The sequence below is a fragment of the Ascaphus truei genome, chromosome 1, assembly GCF_040206685.1.
Source record: "Ascaphus truei isolate aAscTru1 chromosome 1, aAscTru1.hap1, whole genome shotgun sequence".
Lineage (NCBI taxonomy): Eukaryota > Metazoa > Chordata > Amphibia > Anura > Ascaphidae > Ascaphus > Ascaphus truei.
In genome coordinates this window covers 220,393,690-220,413,512 of record NC_134483.1, presented here as the reverse complement: position 1 = coordinate 220,413,512, position 19,823 = coordinate 220,393,690, and the positions used below count along the sequence as shown (strand labels likewise).

Genomic DNA, 19,823 nt, shown 5'->3' with positions numbered 1-19,823 from the left:
AATTCATGCAGCAATCACGAAAAGACACAAAAACTAAGAGTATAGGACTGACACTGGTTTATATGTAATTTCAGTCCTATATCTTATTCAGTGCAGGTCATTGGAGAACAATTACCTGCATCCATTCTCTCCTTGCCACCTCACCCGAGAGGCAACGTAATACCAGCCCACTGGGCGGATATTATTCTAATCAGGGGCTTATTTCCCTAGCCCCCCGCCCACAAGCCTGGCACCTGAATGTCTACTTGGGCCAGGAAACCCTTTGTCCTAGGGTGTGACTTATACACTGGCGACACACTTTATTCGAGCTCGGCTAGTCCCACGAATTCGGGTTTACCCGGGTGTATTGAGGTTTGTGACTGTTTTCTGCCCGAGTGCATTGAGGTATTTTCCAGGCAGGGATTGAAGCATTTTATTCCCGCTGGTTGCAATACTGCACAGTATATATATATATACTGCATTACAATTCATGAATTTATGCCATCTGGTAGACACGCGAAGCATTGCAGCCTATTAAATCCTAATCATTATCATTTAACAGATCAGCCGCCCGTCAGCCAGGCATGAACCCAGGCTGGGAAGGCAAACGCAACGGGGCTTGTCAGAGGTGAGGAGCGGCGCATTCCAGGTATCTGCCAGGTACATACTGGGTATTTGCTCGAATAAAGTGTGTCGGTGCAGTAACACTTATCCTCAAGTACCCACGTCCTGCTTTCTGTTGTGCTCGCATACACAAGCAGGGTGGGGGAGTCTTTGATCAGGGGTTTATTGCAGGCCACTTGTCTCCCTCCCTGAGCATTACCATAACATATGGGCTCTGAGTTTTTATACCAGACCCAAAATACAATTCCTACTTTAATACCTTCACATATTAAAATAATCCGTTCTGTGGGTCTGAGCGGGCTGAAATTTGCCAGGTCCTCATGCCGGATGACCTTTACAATAGTGGCCAAGTTTCAGCCTTCCATGACCCCCAGAACCGGAGATACAAAAAAAGTTTAAATCCCCTATTAACTTTAATGCAGGATTCTCCGCCATAGCTAAAATAAATCTCTGCTTTTCACTCTCCCATTGAAATCAACGGGCTCCGCCACTATAGGCTTTCAATGGAGCAACTCCGCCGTTGAAGTCAATGGGCTCCGCCGCTATAGGCTTTCAATGGAGCAGCTCCGCCATTGAAGTCTATAGGAAAACCACAATTCTTTACATTTGCCCATACTCCGTCTGGTTGATCGGAGAGGGCTGGAAATGGCCATGCAGTCATGCCGGAGCAGTGACTACATCCGACCCAAATCCCAGCTGTCTGGTCCTCACAGAACCGGAGATATGGGCTTACACCTTTTACACGTTCGGACTTAGCCGTTTTAACGCCACGCGGCTTTTCCCCATTTGAATCAATGGCCGGCGCCGCCATTGGAAATGCATGGGCGAGCGCCGCCATAGGATTCAATGGGACCTCCGCTCTGCCATTAGAGTCAATGGCGCGACCCCCTTGGCGAGCGTGACCCTTTACGGGGGTCCTTCATTCCCGGACAAAGTGGTGGTCGTGTGTGGGGTTCCTAGGGTCTAGGGACAAAAATAATTTTATTCCTGTTTATTCCTGGGTGCCCTAGAACTCAAGTTTCCCACACCAATTGTGCTTGACCTTGAACTAGTGTGATAAAAGCTCTTTTTAAGATATTGTATCCGCTTCTGCGGTCTGCGGTTTGGATGGCTGCCAACCCGTTCCTGGAGGTCGGCGTCGAGGAATCCCCATTGAAATGGATGGCTCCATTGACTTACAATGGGGAACCGCCGCTCCTCCTCTCGGGCGCAACCTGCAGGTCTTCTACCGAAACAGGCCCAAATCGCCGGAATCTCCATAAGGTTGCATTGGGCTGCAATGGCGACCTATGGAGAGCTGCAAAATGGAGCCTGAAAAGGCGGGAAAAGGGAACAAAGGGCTATAAACACTGAATTAACATTAACCCTTTCCCTCCCGCATCAATCCCAGTGTATGTGTTGGTGCAAACACTGGAATGGGAACAATACACATTTACAGGGGAATATACATTTGGTTGCTGAAGCAGGGTAAAAACACCTTACTGAACCACAGTCCTGTTAACCCCTTGCTTCCCACGTGAGAGGAGGGGGTGGCCAAATGGGGTGTAACCCCTTTAATACCGGGCCAAACCCCCTCTCTCATGACAAGGGGTATCTATGTGGATATTAAAAACATTCAAAATGATATTCTGCACTTACTATTAAAACAATGTGGCTCCTCTCAACAACATCTTGACAAAGGTCCGTGTTTGGATCGAAATGTCGATCAATCCACAAATAAAAGTTGCATATTTTTTTTACAAGATCTATGCTCGCCTTCTGTGGCAGGGTAATTTTCTTCATTTATTACCCCTACGGATGGTAGCCTTGCACCGAGGCAGTTTCCAAACCATGATGTGAGTGTTCCTACTTCTTTCTATTCTTCTCAACAACAGACAGGCTGTTTCGAAATCCTCTTACTCATGTCCCAACATGCTTCATCAAATGTCTTAAACCCATACAGTGCACGCAGGGCCGTCAACAGCTTTCCCGGGACCCAGGACTAGAGTTTACACTGGAGCCCCCTGTGTCAGTGCCCTGCAAACCCTCACCCCTCTGCCACATCTCCTCTCTCTCTCACCCCCCTCTATTTTGTCCCCTCCCCCATGCATTTCCCTTCCCCCTCTCCCCATTTTACTCTTCCCCCCTGCTCTCTCCTGCTCTCTCTCCCACCCACTCTGATCCTCCCTCCCCCACACAATATACACACACACACACACACATACACTCACACTCAGACTCTCCCCCCCCACACACAATTCCCCCTCACTCAACAACCCCCCACCCCCACCATCCCACATACTTTGGGGGGGAGGACTCCGGTGCCCGATTGCGGAAGTTGGGGGCAGGGGGTGAGGGGGAAGCCCCACTGCAGCGCAGCTGGGGAGAGTGGAGGCATGGACATGGGTGTATAAAAATTGATGTGTAAACTTACATTTTTATCAGCCGATCACATTGATATCACAATATTCTAGGAGTTACGTGGATAGAGTCATAAGACATATCATGCTCTGCAGTATCTTTCAATTAAAAACAAACATATTTGCCTGATTATAGGCGACCCTCTAATTTTAGAAGCAGCAATTTACACATTCAAACACTGTGTGCGCATGCGTGCGTGCCTCCCTCTCTCCTCCAAGGTGGAGCTTCCTCCATTTTACCCTCCAACCTCATACATCCGACTGCTGATTAGCTCGCAAAGTGGGCAGGGTCCAATTATAAGGCTTGCCATGACCCCGGAACCGGACCCAACCATTCTTGCCTGCCGCGAGCCGGAACCGGACATCACTACCTGTGTATTTCTAGGCCTCAGATCCCAGGCCTAGGTCGATGTATCGCTCCCTACCCCTGCCCTGTGGGTTTATACCCCAACAATAGTGGCTTTTAGAGAGCAGCCATCCATATCAAACTAAGCATATATGTTGTTACGATTGTGAGTAAGAGGAGCATTTATCTAAATGTGGTCAGGCCTTTACCTCTGGGTGTGTTAGGGCACCAGAATTACCTGTGAGGGAAGGTCAGAGTCAAATACGGAGTCAGAGTCCGATACATTATATTTCTCAGCAAAATGTGCTACTGCATGGACTGGATGTCAGGACTAGAGATTGGCGATTATTTTTGCGGCTTTGGATCGACCTTGGATTGGGTGATTCCTTTGGTACACAGATTTCAGAAAATCAGTCTCAAAAAGGGCAATTAGTCTTTCCAGATTATTTTTTTTAGCCTCTGACAATCCACTCTGCGGATTCCGCAGTCCATTGGAGGATTTTAAGAATACTTCAACAGATTGCGGGATACGCAGATTGGATTGTTAAAAATCCGTACGGATTATATCCAATGGCGGTTTTCGATTCAACCACACGGATTAAAACGGGAACAATCTGTTGCCGAATTTTTCTAGTCACCATCGCAGTCATGCCCTTTCGGCACCGTCGCACATCCCTGATTCTACATTGCCCCTACTATAATGGCTGAGATCCGAAGTTGCTTCGCCTGCACCAAGATGGCAGAGGACAGGATGTTACTTAATTCACCCTAAACAAAGATGGACGAAGACACGAAGTGGCTCGTTCGCCTGACCTAAGACTGTTAAAATAGCTACACCTGTCCTAGACCTTTATAAAGCAACCATTTACAACCAGCCAGTCTCCAAGAGTCCTCATTTGTTCCTGTTCCTTTACAAAAGCATTGGTCTCCACCTGTGACCCCTAACTACGATCCTTTGCTGCCTGCCTTGATCCCGGCCTGTGAACCAGACTGAAGCTTTGCCATGAAGGAGAAAATCCAGGGCAGCAGCTGAGTGAAGCCGGTGTGAAACGCGTGGAAGTTTTTTCCTCTTCTGAGACCACTTCTGTGTATGTCCGAATAAAGTTTTTCATATTTTTTCACTTACTTGGGTTCTCGTGCTAATTTTGACTTTCTTCACTCAGCTGCTGCTCCGGATTTTTTCCTTGTTCATGTCATTACCTATCCAGGAGGCACGCAATCAGAGATACCAGGAGGCAAGCAATCGGAGATACCAGGAGGCAAGCAATCAGAGATACCAGGAGGCAAGCAATCAGGGAAACCACGAGGAGTCCAGACTGCTGCAGAGCATGCAGACGCCACTGCACGGATTACAACCTATGCACTATCGATTTCGGGTTTATAATAGGAGGAAAGATTACTCTATATCTTCCACCAGAATCCTTTTAAGTGTTTTACAGTTGGATGGACTTTTAATACACTCAGTATCCCTGTGTGATATTTAAGACTTTATGAGCGAACCATTCTTCAGCTTTTCCCAGAGCACAAGACAGTGGACTTCTCTATTTCTATGACTCTTTGCCACCAGCCCTGACCGATTTCTGTGACCCTGACTTCACATCCTCTATCAGGACTAAGTCCCAAGGCCTGTGGTCAGTCTCCAATCCTGCCTCAGTCCCACGGGTCAGCTTCCTTGTCTGAGACAAGCACCATCACATTGAAACCGAGAGGATGGACACTAAACAGGCTCAACTTCCCTAATTTCAAGACTCTTGAGAAGATCGAGGGAGGAGGGATGGATAGAGAAGATATGGAGAAGGTAGATGATGATGATGATGATGATGGACATGGTCTTGATATTGTATGTGGTGCACAAACTTCACAAGCAGTGGAGGGAAGCAACTCTAATGGTAGTCATGGAAGAGATGATGTGATCTTTGGTAACTACAACAACGGTTAGTGCTGTTAGAGGTAATAGTAGCAGTGAATGGCCACCACTCCCCCCCCCCAATCTGGTATTACTAGGGTTTTTATTATGAAATGTATATTGAAAATCAAAAGTGACATGCCTATGTATTTCAAAGTTAAAAAAATAAAAAAATAAAAAACACAAGCCCACCTCAAACATACTCATTGTCAAAATCATAAAAAGCATACACTGTTAGATAATAGTAGTCAATGCCATGTTATTTGTCACCACCATCCTCAAGAGTGCATGGCCCTAGTAGTGGCACTGGGACGGGAGGCAAGAATATATTAGCCTCAGAAACAGCAGCACAAAATGTTACACAACAGAAAACTGTTGAGGTGGAGGAGAGTGACGACGATAAAGTGATACCACTTTATAGATCATTGGTAAGATCTTGCCTAGAGTACTGTGTTCAACTCTGGATACCATATCTCCAGAAGGACATAAACAAATAAATTACAGATTATGCAAATTACCAGTAGTGTGCAACCTCTTTTTAGCTGCGACCCCTAAATTTAAAATGTCCACTATGCTAGCCACCCCCACCTCACCCACGAAAAACATTAGAGGATTAACTCTGCAGGTCCCTGCTTCTGACTGAAACTACAGAAACTAACTCACTAAAGCAGCAGCAGCAGCAGCAGAAGCCCGTCTCATCCTCCATGTCTCCCCAGCAGCTGCAGTCAGAAGCAGTCTCTCTGGGTCGTTCAGTTAGCCTGGATGACGTCATAGATGCCCGAATACGGATATGCCCATCAGAGCCGGTTGGGATATTTGCTGGGCTCAGTGCAGGGACATGTGTGGAGCCTCTTACTTGTAGCATCTCCTACTCAGGATGCCGCCATCACGGCACGGCAACAGCAAATGGTGTTGCGTTGGCATGGCAACGTGACACCATAGGGTGTTCCGTTGTCATAGCAACATGACGTCGTGACATTGCGTGATGTCCCCTTGTCATGGCACCATGATGAGGAACCGTGCAGGTGGAGATGCTACCAGAGAAGGTAAGAGTTAGAGGCCCCACACTCTCCCCCGGGAATCAGTTTAATTGTTGTGGGGAAGAGTGTGGGGCCTCCAACCACGGCTCTCGGTGCGACTGCACCAACAACACCGCCATCAAGCAGGCCCTGATGCCCATATATACAGTCATCTACAACGTCATCCAGGCTGACTGAACTGACGAAGAGACTGCTTCTGCTGGGAAGAACTCTACCTCTCTAGAGTTTGCGTTCAGTAACGCGTTACGCCTGAGACCATGACGACGGATACCGGCATCCTGCAGGACGCCGTGATCAGCTGTTTGTTGCAGTTGTGGCTGCTCCAGCTATTCACCAGGACTTTATCACAGTTTTAAGGTTACTGCTTCCCACCCTTCCCCCCTTGTGTGTGGGACTATCCACTTGCTGAAGTTTACATTTGTGACCTGATCAGGAGATCACAGGTGGAGCATTAAGCTGCAGGAGAGATAAGGAACCGTAAAGAGAACAAACAGTCAGCACTCACTTACTACCAACAGCTATGTACATAACAGCTGCAGTATATTCGGTTATCGGCAACTGAGCAACGTACTGTACACTATTCCATATTTTCATATTTGCAAAAAGCTTAATTCACAGGATTTCTTGTAGATGGAAATACTACTTACAATATTTAACAGTTTAATCTGTGACAAATTAAACCACAACTCAACCCGACCCCCCCTTGCACTGTCTGCCACCTATGTCAACCCCTGAGTCACTCTCTTATATGTCGTTTCCTCATCATGTTTTGATGCCTTTCCTATGTGATACTCTGTGATTTCTATATCTCTTGTCAAAAACGTGATCACCTTTCCTGCTACCATGTGTCACTTTAATAGATGTCCATCTGGAGTCATTAATATCTCAATCTTCTGTTTTACTCCCAGCCTCACACGTGGGAAACCATTTATCAGTCTTCCAGTTGCAAAGCCAGTGCAAAATAATTGCACCAGATTTATCTAAGAACAATCTTCAATTTATTTTCTTTGATAAGCACAGTGCTATTTTTTTGCAACTGGGAGTCTGTCATTATGTCACAGACTCAGCTCCACGCTGCTCTTATCCCTTTCCCTGTTACTTTCTCCTCAGTGACACACACCCCTCTCTGACCCATATTCACGAAAAGGTTTGAATCTATAGCACACGTTCATTCCTATTGATGTAAATGGAAGTTCGGAAGGGGTATAGCATAGCACTATTTAGTGAATATACTTTCCCTGCTCTGCATCATTCTCAAATCCTCCTGCTGTCTTTTTTTTTGTATCTCCCCTACGTGTTTTAAAATATGTAGAAGAAAAAGGGGGTAAAGGAGCTGAATTGCGTGAGACCTCTCTGGCAGCAAAAGAGTTAAGCCTGAGACATGTTGCATCATAAACCTCTTAATTGCAGCTGTAGTGTATGGTGTACAGTACATACTGCATGCCCTATTCTAGCAGTAGGTGTGTGTACAGAGGAAGGAGTATGCAGGCTCTCTGCTTACCTGGTCGTTGCTGTGTTTGCACAGGAGTGTGCAATGTGTCATTTCTGGTTGCACATGTGTGGCTCAGTGTAACTTCCTTGCTCATTTTTGTAAGCAGCTTAAAATAGAAGTAAGGAGACCCCTTATCTGCTGCTGCATCACACGTTGCTGTCTGGCAACCAATACATGTAAGGAACTGCAGATTCGCAAAAGTATTGTGAAATCCCAAACCATGTGACTTGTACAGACACCACGTGATCACGGTAGATGGGAGGAGATTGAGAAGCCTCTGAGTTCAGGGCCTTTCTAACAGTGCTGCGAAATCTGATCTTGTGGCCAATATTTGGCATCAGCATTTATTCCTCACATGCCAGAGCAGTGATTCCCAACAGGGGGTTTGAGAGGTGTCTCCAATAGGTTTGCCGTAAAATGTTTTAATGGCGGATCCCGGGCAGTATAGTGGGTTCCTGAGCCCGTGTGGGGACTGCACCTTAGCGTGAGTGGTATGGCTGTCAAATAAAGCGGGACCATCTAAAGTCACTCCCCACAATGCTTTGCACCCACAGCGGCCAGGCATTGTGGGGCATGACTTTGGAAGCTTCCAGAGTAATTGGCAGCAGGGCCACCAACAGGGGGGTATGCTGGGGTTGGCGCCCCGGGCCCCGTGAGTCAGGGGGGCCAACCGCCCGGGTCCCCTGCGTGGCTGTGCCCCTCGACAAATCCCGTTGCGACAGGATTTTGCGCACTGGTGATCCGCCAAGCAGTGCATGCTTTTCTCTCTCAAAAAAAAATCCACCCACCAGATTGGCTGACTCGTGTTGGCACGCTGCCAGGATTTTTTTGGGGGGGGGCGCCCACACCAAGCTCTATACAGCTTGCAAAGCGAAGCCCGCTTTTTCTTTTGGATCCTGCATGGTAAGGTAAGTACTGCTCCATGCGTCCCTTGCCTCCCCCTTACCTCCCATGCATCCATGCCCCCCTTAGCTGCGATTGCCCCCTTGCTCCATTTGCCCCCGCTGTTCCGTTTGCCCCCCTTGCTCCGATTGCCCCCCCTTGCTCCGATTGCCCCCCATGCCTCTGATTGCCCCCCCTGCTCTGTTTGCCCCCCCTGCTCTGTTGCCCAACCCTGCTCCGTTGGCCCCCCCTTGCTCCATTTGCCCCCCTTACTCCGTTGGCCCCCCGTGTCCGCGTGTGTCCGTCCGCGTGTGTGTGAGAGTATCTGTTGTAGAGTGTCTGTGTGAGTGAGTGTCTGTGTGTGAGTGTCTGTGTGAGTGTGTGTCTGTGTGTGAGTGTCTGTATGTGTGAGTGTGTGTGGGTGTCAGTGTGTGTGAATGTCAGTGTGAATGAATACACCAACCCACAGTCAGTCATAGTCACTCACCCAAGTGTCACCCACCCACCCAAGTGTCAGTCAGTCACCCACCCAAGAGTCAGTCACCCACCCTCTCACCCCCATCACTTTCTCTGTCCCTCTCTCTTTGTCTCTCTCACTCTGTCTGTCTGTCTCTGTCAGTCTCTCTCACCCACACTCTCTCTGTCTTATCTGAACTGCCCTATACTACACCGAAATAACCTATACTGCTTTCTTCCTGATCTGACTCAAGCTTCACACAGGAGACATCGGAATCCCCCCTAACCCAGAAAACAGGTAGGGAACACCTCCCTTCCCGTATATAACATTGCAGGAGTGAGGGTACCTAGACATTGAGGGACTGCGGATCAGGTAAGATCCCAGGCAGGATTGCTGCTTTAGAAATTGTGAAGCGGGGGCATCCTGACACTGGTTAAGGGGTTCAGGAAAGTAGTCATTCACATTTGGCTTCCCCCCCCCGATTAGTTAGGTCATCCGACATTTACACACACACACACACACACACACACACACACACACACACACAAACACACACACACACACACACACACACACACACACACACACACACCTATGTAACAAGGACTAATTGTAGTAAAGTATAAGTGGAATACAATAAATAAACTGTTATGTAAAAAACGAATCTTGTTATTAGTTCTTACTAGGAATTTATTCAATTTCTTTTTTAAAGGGCGGGGCTAGGTGGCGAGTAGATTTTTGGTTGGTTTGTCAAGCACTGCTTATTTGTACTGTAATTATTGTATCTGTATTACCATGTACTGTTGTGTGTCTGTGTACAGTGTGTACTGTTGTATGTTGTGTCACTGACTGAGTTTCCCCCACCAGTCCTAACTGAGCTTACCGGCTGCGGGGCCCCCCACGTGCCATACCACGGCCCCTCCATTACAACCCCACCCCCCCACGGTCCCTAACCGAGCAGGCAACCAAACCGCACCCCACCCCCGTGTCCTACCTTCCCAGCAGTCTACCCTGTCTACCGCGGGCCGTCTGGAGCAGGTTCCTCTTCTGCTGCCGCCCAGTACAGTAGACTGCAGGCCCCCCACATGTCAAATGAAGTAGAACATCCAACTCACCACCGCCCCCCCCCCCCCCACCCTCTGGGCCCTGCTACCGGCAAACATGGGTACAGGCTGCCGACCACCCCCCCCCCAACCCCTACATGCAATGCCCGAGGCATCAGGCCTTGGCCCTACCTTCCCGGTTCCTCCTCTGCTACCGCCCGGTACAGCAGGCTGCAGGCCCCCACGTGCCTTCCCTCCACCCTCCAAAACCTCCCGCCCGGGCCCTAACAAAGTTGATCATCCAATTCCATGCTACCCCCCCCCCCCCCTCCAGGCCCATACTAAATCCCCCCAGGATTTAGTAACATTGGATGTAGCATTGGGTGTCTCTGTCTTTTGTTGAAAATATTAAAATAAATACATTACATTGTAATGTTTTTTTCCGTATTAACAATAACAAGAAAACAGTCAAGTAAAAGTCGCGCGCTAAAAAAAATTCTGTGGTAGGTGCGCTATCGGTTGGGGGGGGGGGTGGGGGGGTCTGCTCCTTTCATTTGTCCTGGGCCCCATGATTTCTGTTGGTGGCCCTGATTGGCAGCTATCCCACCCATGCACAAATTGTGGTGCAATTTGGAGCTTAATTAAGCGTGGGTTCCCTGCACGAGCTCAGGACACAGCTTCCTAGGATCAGTCACACAGTTTTGTTCTCAATAGTAAGATTTATTCATTAGGGAATCACGGAACAAATATTTTCCAGCAGATGGGGGGGGGGGGGTGCACAATGTAAAAAGATGGGGAACCCCTGTGCCAGAGGAACCAGCATCGCTTTACTTTGAATCGTGCCGTCGGCCTGTTTGGCGCACGAGAGTTAAACAAGTTTGCTTCCAAATAGTACTGCAATGCATTGCATGCCAGCACCTCTAGTTTTATAAAGCCACTCATTAGTGAGCACAATATATGGGCTACAGGGTGTGCAGGCATTAGTCCCTACCCTAGTGTCTATGGCTGACAGGAAGAAGAGATATGTGTACATTGTAATACTTCATACTCCAGGGTATTAAAGCACCCACAGTTCACCTTTATAATAAGGGAACTCTTATACTGGCTTTGGCTTGTCTATTGGATCTTTGGTAGATGGTTTGTCTAAGTATATTGATAGGTACCTGCAACCTTATGTCGGGTATCTCCCATCATTTATATTGGATTTGAGTGATCTTATTACCCATCTTAAAGAATTCAAATGGGGTTTACAGTCTGTGATTAAACATGACCAGGGGCTTGCAGCTATTCACCATTATTTAGAGGGTCCAGATAGTAATGAGTTTATTACCACCACTTTAATATTAGATGCAATTTGTTTTTTACGTACAATTATTTTTTATTTGATCACAAGTTTTATTTACAGTTAGAAAGCACAGCTATGGTCACTAGTTTTGCTCCATCACATGCAAATGTATTTATGGGGTGGTGGGAGTCACAGCTTATTCTCAGTAGTCCAAATCCATTGAGAAAACACATCACCTTTTACAAACGATTTATTGATGATTTAATTATGATTTTTTTTTTTATTAATTTAAAATTCTTTCAATTTAAAATTCATATATAATTTTAACCATCACCATATACACTATCTGGATCTTCTATTTTTCATTGGTATGAATAAAGACATTGAAACTGATGTCTTTAGAAAACTAAATTCAAGAAATATGTTCTTGAAGGCAGATAGCTGCCACCCCCGGGGTATTCCCAATGGCCAATTCCTGTTCTACACAGGACGATTTCATCCCACAGTCTGGGGAATTGAGCAAATGCTTCATTCAAAAAGGCTTCAAACAGGAGGAGTTGCAACGTGACTTTGAAGAAGTACTAGCCATAGACAGACATTCTTTATTTTACCTAAAGGATGGGATTTCCGAGACAGGGCTGACGGATGTAAGAACTATGAAAAAGAATAAACGTAAAAAGAAATATTTCAATGCTAAAAATAATAGACAGGAGAAGAAAAATATTTCTTTGGACAAGAATGACATTCCAATGTTTATAACACAATTCAACAAATGTAGTAATCAAGTTCAACGGATATTTAATAAACACTGGGATCTTTTTACGAATGGATCACAATTTAAGTAATTATGTTGAACAAGGACCACAATTTGTATCTCCCAGTTATGCTACTACCCCTTTAGGGACCACCCAGAGTTTCATCACGAAGGGTTTCTTTAGATGTGGGGGATGTAAAATGTGTTGTCTCATGAAACCATCCTTTTGTTTTTCAAGTTTTATTTCAAGTAACAAATTCCAGATTAAATCTTATATAAATTGTAATACACAATACGTTGTTTACCTCTTAATATGTGGGTGTAGAAAGAAAAAGGTAGGACGAACTGCCAGAGTTCTTAAAACAAGAAAGATGGAACATTTGAGACTAATTAAAAAACAAGATTGCTCACATCCCGTATCAAAACATTTTACATAATGTAGATTTGGGGGTGCAAATAATTTAACTTAATTTCAAAGGTATTGAAAAAGTGACATTAAGGGAAAGAGGAGGAAACAAACTCAATCTGTTGGACCACAGGGAGACTTATTGGATCTTCATGTTGAGGACCGGTCTCCCTGTGGTCTAAATATTGAATGGAACCTCAGCCATTTTCTGAATTAATTCTTTGTATTAAAAGATTTGTTATTTTGTATTTTGGAAGGATATCATCATAAGTTACTTAAGACCTTTTATTGTCTTTAATATAGAGTTTAATATATAGGTTTCAGTCTTTTTTGCTTTATTATTGACATTTTGTCATCCTTCCCCTCCCTCTCCCCTCTCCCCTTCCCAAACCCCCCCCCCCTCTTTCTGTCTTTTGTGTTATTCACATTAATGTAAATAGTTTAGATCAGCGGTGCGCAAACTGGGGGGCGCAAGATTATTCAGAGGGGACGCGGGCGGTTGCAGGGGTCCCGCGCTCTTCCCCCAAGGCATTTAAATTAATGCTGGGGGATCGCGAGGCCTCTGCAACTTCACTTACCTTCTCTTCTGCAATGCGGCGTCATGTGACATCACGTTGGCATGGCAACGTGACATCACGTGACCCTACGACATCATTTGATGCCGGGAACCAGAGAGGAGGTAAGGGAGGGGGGCGCGAGCAGGGAGGGAAGCAGGAGGGGGGGGGGGGCGAACAGGGAGGGAAGCAGGAGGGGGGGGCGAGCAGGAAAGATTGCACAGCGCTGGTTTAGATCATAGAATTTCATAGATTTCAATCATTGGAATCTGATATGATGAGGTCTTGAGTAATTAAGATTTAATAATACATTTAGTTTTTTAATAAATTGAAACTACAAACAAGACTTGATTAGATCATACAGTCATTTGCCGGCTACCTGCATTTACATCACATTTCATCCTGAGGAGGTGTATTACTTGAACAGTAGAAATATGTTATATATAAAAAAATTCTACATTTGTTTTTAATATTGAATTATATGTAATATTTGTTTCATCCTTTTTCTCATGCTTTAATGCTATTTCATATATTGAGAAGTACTTTTGTATGAGAGAGGATGATTTTTGTTATAAGTGTTTGTTTTCTATTAATGTTTGATTGGTTATGTGTGATGGGAACCTTAAGATTTTTTTGTATCAGGATATAATATATCTATCACTGGCAGTTTGATTATGCTCTATCTCTGTCATTTAAAACCTAAATATATATGTATAAATATCTATTAAATAAAATGGTCTTTTTAATAGATATTTATACATATATATTTAGGCACTGTACCGTGTATGATTTTCACTGGATGTGCACTGAGCTCTGTCTGTGTTTTATGTTCTGTCTCTGGTTTTAAATATATATTGCCATGCTCAGTAGCACTCCTCTGTGACACTCATATGCTTATATATATATGTTGTGGTTATTTTGGGGGTTCAATAGGAGCTTGTTAGGTGTCCAGTATGTTTTACTATCTCTGTCATGCCTGATTCATGAGCCCATTGAAGCTTTTGCTTCATGATATGGAGTATGCGCATGATCGTAGCCCCCATCTGGACTGACAGATGCGCATTAGGTAATTATCGGGCACTCAGTTCGGAATTCGGGCGTGGGAAGGAGAGGCGTAGCTTACTGTTGTTGTGTGTCCTGTGGCTGCATTCTGGTTGGTTCTGACATTATTGGGGGCGGTACACGAGCGGGGGCTTGTGTGCGTGCACGGGTGTATACACGCCCATGGTGACATCATGCACCTGATTTTGGTGCGAAAATTTGATTGAAGAGATCTTTTTCCTCAGTTATTTAAAGAGGGTCCCTGATACACAGCACCATACTCCTTGATAAAGCAATTTTTTGTGCGAAATGCGTAGGAGGTCCTACACCTCCGTTGGGTGATGTTTATTATTCAATACATTTTTCATTTTTATATCACATGGCTCCCTGGGCAGTGTGCTGCTTTCTTTTTCGCTATTTGGACATCTATACCAGCGTCTGGACACGCCACTATATATTCAGTGAGGCTCTAGGAGTGGGTAAGATCTAATTCAAGAAGAAGACTACTCAGGATTTATTGTGAGTTGTTGTGAGTTATTGGCATGAGTGGTTCTCATGTTTTTTCTCCAATGAGGTAACAGCAAGGTGGATATATAATTTTTGACTGTTCCCTTCACGGCTTATTATCATTGTACACTGGTCATTCACTAATCAATATACCCACTCCATGCAAGAGTTAAACTCATTTGATTCATTTATTGACAATTTATATTATATTATGGAACTGTTGGAGCACCCATTATCTTCAAAACTTTATACTAAGGGAACGCTAATTGCACTAAATCACAACAGCATATGCTTAATTTATTTAACCCCTTCTGGGCACTTTCACATATTTCACAAAATACAGGCCACAGGACAATAAAAAATTGCATATATTCAGTGTAGATACCTGCTAAACGGAATAATGTCCAAGACAGCAGAAAAATGTCGGGAGAGTCGGTCTGTATTCAGGGCTCTTCAACTACTGTAGCTAAACTGAGAAAATACAAAATAATTTCCACTAGAGACTTCAGGTATGTCACACTGGGAGTAGGGATGACAATGAGAGTTGTGCCCCTTGGTTGCTACACTAATATTACAGCAATCTCCTCTAGATCAGAGGTGCGCAAACTTTTCTGTTCGTGCCCCCGTCTGCTCTCTCCCCCATCTCTCTGGCTTTGGCGTCATATAACGTCACAATGACATATGATGCCACATTGTCATGGCGAAGCGTTGAAGAAGACCCGTCTGAGAGCAGATAAGAGAAAATACAGAGGCCTGATGCCTCCCCTGGCATTTAATTTATATGCCTTGGGGAAGAGCGCAGGGACTCTCTAACTGCTGTGCCCCCCTAGAAAATCCATCGGGCCCCAGTTTACGCATCTCTGCTCTAGATTGTAAGCTCAGGCGTGCAGGGCCATCAGTACCTTCTGTATCGGTTTCTGCCCATTTGTTTTTAATTGTGTGTCATTCTAGTTAATGTAACTACTATTCCCCCACTGTGGAATATGTTGACTCTTTATAAATTAACTCTAACCATAAGTGAAGCGGGATTAAGTGCCATAAAGCTATAAATAAAGGCTTTTACACCTTGAAATCATGCCTCAAAGACAAAAACGTGGAAAAAAATGTGAAAGAAGACACGGTAAAAACAATACAGAGGTGGACACCTCCCGGACATTTGAGTAGTGGCGTAACCACCGGCAAGATAAACCCCGCAATGTGGGGGAGAGGGTCCCAAGAGCGTGGGAGGCTCGGCGGCAGCCAGAGGTAAGGCCCAACTTCCGTGTCCGGATGCAGGACCTCAGTTTTCTGCGGAGCCCTCACTCGGTGGCCAAGTCCTCCACCCCCTACCCTGCCTGTTTCCCCGGCCGGTGCCGGAAGTTGAGCCCAACATCCACCTGTGTGGCCAGTTGAGCTCTGCAGCACTGCAGCTTCCCACACCGATGCGACTGGGACCGGCGCAGTCAAGCAGGACTATCAACCTCCCTACCTCTGTCCAACAAGGAAAAATTCTTAGAGGAGAAAGTGTGTGTTTGTAAATTGAGTGGGGTGGGAGGGCTGAGTGAGAGAGGGGGGGGGTCGAGTGTGAGGAAGTGGGAGAGGGAGGAGGATTGAGTGAATCTTTATTTGGTTGTCATAAAAATGTATGATTTATTGTGGGGTTTTTTATTTGAGGAGTCCTTTAAACATTTTTTTGCAAGGGGGCATCACATTTTTAGTTATGCCACTGCGTATGAGAGAGTGCAAACACCAGCTCCAGTCTACCAGGACGTGGTGAAAGCAGTGAAATAATTGACCCACTTTTAGCTGCTCAGAGCTCACAATCAGTGACATTAGAGAATGTATCACTCGGCTAAACAGAAGTGTGTGGAAGAATGAGACAGATTGTGGGAAACTGTGGAAGATATTGCAATCCTTAAGAAATAAAATATTGGAGATTCATACAAAAAAACAGCATATGGCTCAGCTGAAGCTGGGAGATAGAGTAACAACAATCCAAGGATGGTGGGTTTTCGCTGGGGCATTAAGCGCTTTATTCTATATACAACAAAGATGCTGATTGGCTGTTTCTGGCCAAGAATCCCCATAGACTACTTCAGTGTATATAGAATTACCCCCTAAAAGTGAACACATTTTCAACTTTCTATGTGAACAGCTACCCCAGCTTTTGGGCATGGATTCTGGCAGTTTATACGTTGTGATAGAGCAGGGGGGCGCAAACTTTTTTCCCTGCGCCCCCCTGCCGGCGGTCCCCTCTCTTCCGCGCCCCCCCTAACCACCATTGACCCGCCCTCCGGCGTCATGACGTCACGTTGTCATAGCAACGTGACGTCACATGACGCCGCGTTGCCATGGCGACGCAAGAAGGAAGCCGCCGGAGTCACGGGTAAGTATGGTTTACAGAGGCCCTGCAGCTCCCCGGGCACTTAATTTAAGTGCCTTCGGGAAGCGCGCGGGGCCTCTGTAAACCCCGCGCCCCCCCACCGGCAGTCTCGCGCCCCCCCTGGGGGTCGCGCCCCACAGATTGCGCACCGCTGTGATAGAGAACGACAACAGTCTGAGCCCTAGTCGTGATAGCGATGGTGCACATCTGTAAGTAGTAATATTTTAATGCCTGAACTGTAGACTGAAAGGAGGCTTACAAGAGCTCCCAGCCATTAATGTAGAGCCTCTGATTGGCTGTGAAAACCATGTGGTTTTTTTTTTGGTTACATCATGTAAAGGAAGCGAAGCCAGCTAATCAGAATGGCTGTGCTTCCGTTCCCTTTAAAACAACGTCACCAAAAGCAACATGGCTGCCGTCACATGGTACTTTATCCAGTCAGATTGTGGTAACTATATCCCCAATCTGATTGGTTGTTGTAGATGTAGTTGTTGGATGATGTCACTTCACATCCTTTCACAAAAAACTGTCACATGGTCTACACCAACCAATCAGCTCAGGAGCCCCCTGCTCATGTACTCTATGATCAAAATCAATATTCTTAATCATGATCGCCTGTAAGAGCCGTGCATGCAGACGCAGCGTCTCCATGCAGCTCTTACAGGCTGCTTTTTTTTCAATCAGCTATCGCGCTTGAGATTTTTAAGCACGATAGCAGGAGGAAAACAAACAGCTCGCATGATCGGGCATGGTTTTGCGCACACCTAACGAAATGTGCTTCACTTCTTAGTGAATCCCGCTTTTTTTATCGTGGGATTACAAGTTTCCCAATCAGGCGCAAAAACTCACTTCTTAGGGAATCGCTCCCTAAGTATAGGTGTTTTGGAACAAGTGGTAAAAAGCAGCAATCTATACAATGCCTATTACATTGCAACAAAATGGCAACTCCAAAACTGTGGCAATAAACAGCTGGTGTTAATTCAGAAGAGATGTACCTCAGTGTGGCAGAAATAGCATTTTATAGCGCAGATCAGTATGTAACAAATTTTATAGCATAAAAAGAATGAGCCGTACTTACAATCTGTACGATTATTAAAAGCAAAATCACATTAGTCAGACATTGTGAGTGGTGAATCCTCTCGCCGCCTCCGATTTGTCCGTGACGCAGATGATGCAGGGAGCCTTCCCCGGCTGTGTGGATCCTTGCCGGCATCTTTGTGGGCTCTGTAATGTCACATCCGGTTGACCAGAGCGTTGGTTTTGGTTTGAGGCTCAGTAGCTCGTCCGTGAGTGCTCTAAGGTCTGAAAAACTACTCTATGCGTTTCGCCAATGGCTCGGCTTCATCAGGACCTATGCCACGATTTCGATAAATTGTTATTTTTAAACAGCTTTTTGCTATAGCCCGTTTTTTTGCAGTGCACTGAGAATTTCCACCCTTGTGGATATTTTTCTCCTGATACTACGATTGCCTCAGCAGGACGCACACAGCTGGAGTTCTGCACAACCAAGCAGTGAGTAATCTATCTTTTACCTGGTTTGCCTACCAGATTCATTGTAAGAAATCACTGACTGACGATTAAACAGATCTTCCCTCCAGGGCTGGTTAGCCTGACACAAGGAGAGGGGACACGCTTTCACCTGTCTTCACCGGCCGCGTTGATTGTGGTTTCCACATATCTTCCCCAGGGCTCTAGACCCACATATACGAGGTACTCATTCAGTATATTATGGAGTCGGAAACTACATTAACACTGCTTTTCATAGGCTCTGCAGCACTGTATTGGACATGTTTGTTCTTGTTTGCATGTTTACATTTAGAACCTAAGTCTGTGTGATAAAGGAGTCATTTGGTTACATCTTGTGATCAAAACATGATTCGAGCCGGCCAACCTCGTCAAGGTAAACTCAGTTTAGCTGGTACCTACAGTACACTGAATATACGTAATTTCTTATTGTCCTGCGGACTAAACTTTGTGAAGTATGTGAAAGTATATGACGAAGCGCTGTAATAGCGTGAAACGCGTTAGAGTACTAACCTGCTGTAGCCATGTGTAAAATTGGTGTACATATCTCTTTCTCATGCTGGCAGTAAACCTGGTAAGTATGCAGGATTGCCAGCAACAATCATGGAGGTTTGCCCTCAAACCCTGGTGAGGTGTCATATGTCCCAAAGGAAGTGACAACATGCTTTGTGTCCACCCTTAGTGACACAGAGGGTGTCTGTTTTTCTAGAGGTGATATAAGACACAGCACTGCCTAAAGTTAGCAGTTCAGTTCAGTCTGTGTCCTGTTGGTGTTCTGACTCTGTTCAGGAGAGTCATGTGGAGGTCTGCAACAGTGTTGCAGAGGCTGATGCAATAGCTGGAGGCTGTGCAGCTCAAAGCAGAGAGACAAGCTGGTGAATCTCCCTAAGGGGAGAGGTGGAGAGCAACTCTATTAGAGAAGGAGGAACCTTCCAGATGGAGTGCAGCAGAGAGATGAGCGGCTAAGCTGCTACCTGTGAAGGGCAGCTGGCCCATACCACCAAGCAACAATAGAGATGCCCTGTTCAAAGACAACCCCACTGTGTGAGTGTGAAGTTACTCTCCAGCGGAAGGCACCACCAAGAAGGAGTTCCTCATCAGAACCATTTCCTTGCGGACGCAGAGATCCTGATGAGGTGGATGCGCTGCACTGGATATAGGTAGGACTCGCACACACTACCTCAGCTGCCTGTCTGGGTTGACATTCCCCACACAACATCAT

General features: G+C 45.8%; 2 protein-coding genes across 9 annotated transcripts in view; both read right to left on the bottom strand.

The window, feature by feature from the left end:
- Nucleotides 1-7,868, bottom strand: part of FEM1C (fem-1 homolog C) — a 113,800-nt gene extending 105,932 nt beyond the window's left edge. The window contains exon 1 of the mRNA XM_075601320.1: nucleotides 7,796-7,868. The gene's annotated coding sequence lies outside the window, so the exon portion shown is untranslated. The remainder of the gene's footprint in view (nucleotides 1-7,795) is intronic.
- TICAM2 (TIR domain containing adaptor molecule 2) overlaps nucleotides 1-7,935 on the bottom strand; it is a 34,027-nt gene extending 26,092 nt beyond the window's left edge. For 4 of the 8 annotated variants that reach the window (XR_012801787.1, XM_075601400.1, XM_075601409.1 and 1 more), the window contains exon 1: nucleotides 7,796-7,935. The gene's annotated coding sequence lies outside the window, so the exon portion shown is untranslated. The remainder of the gene's footprint in view (nucleotides 1-7,795) is intronic. The other 4 variants (XM_075601374.1, XM_075601365.1, XM_075601356.1 and 1 more) reach the window with 3 other exon arrangements.
- Nucleotides 7,936-19,823: the final 11,888 nt, after the last annotated feature.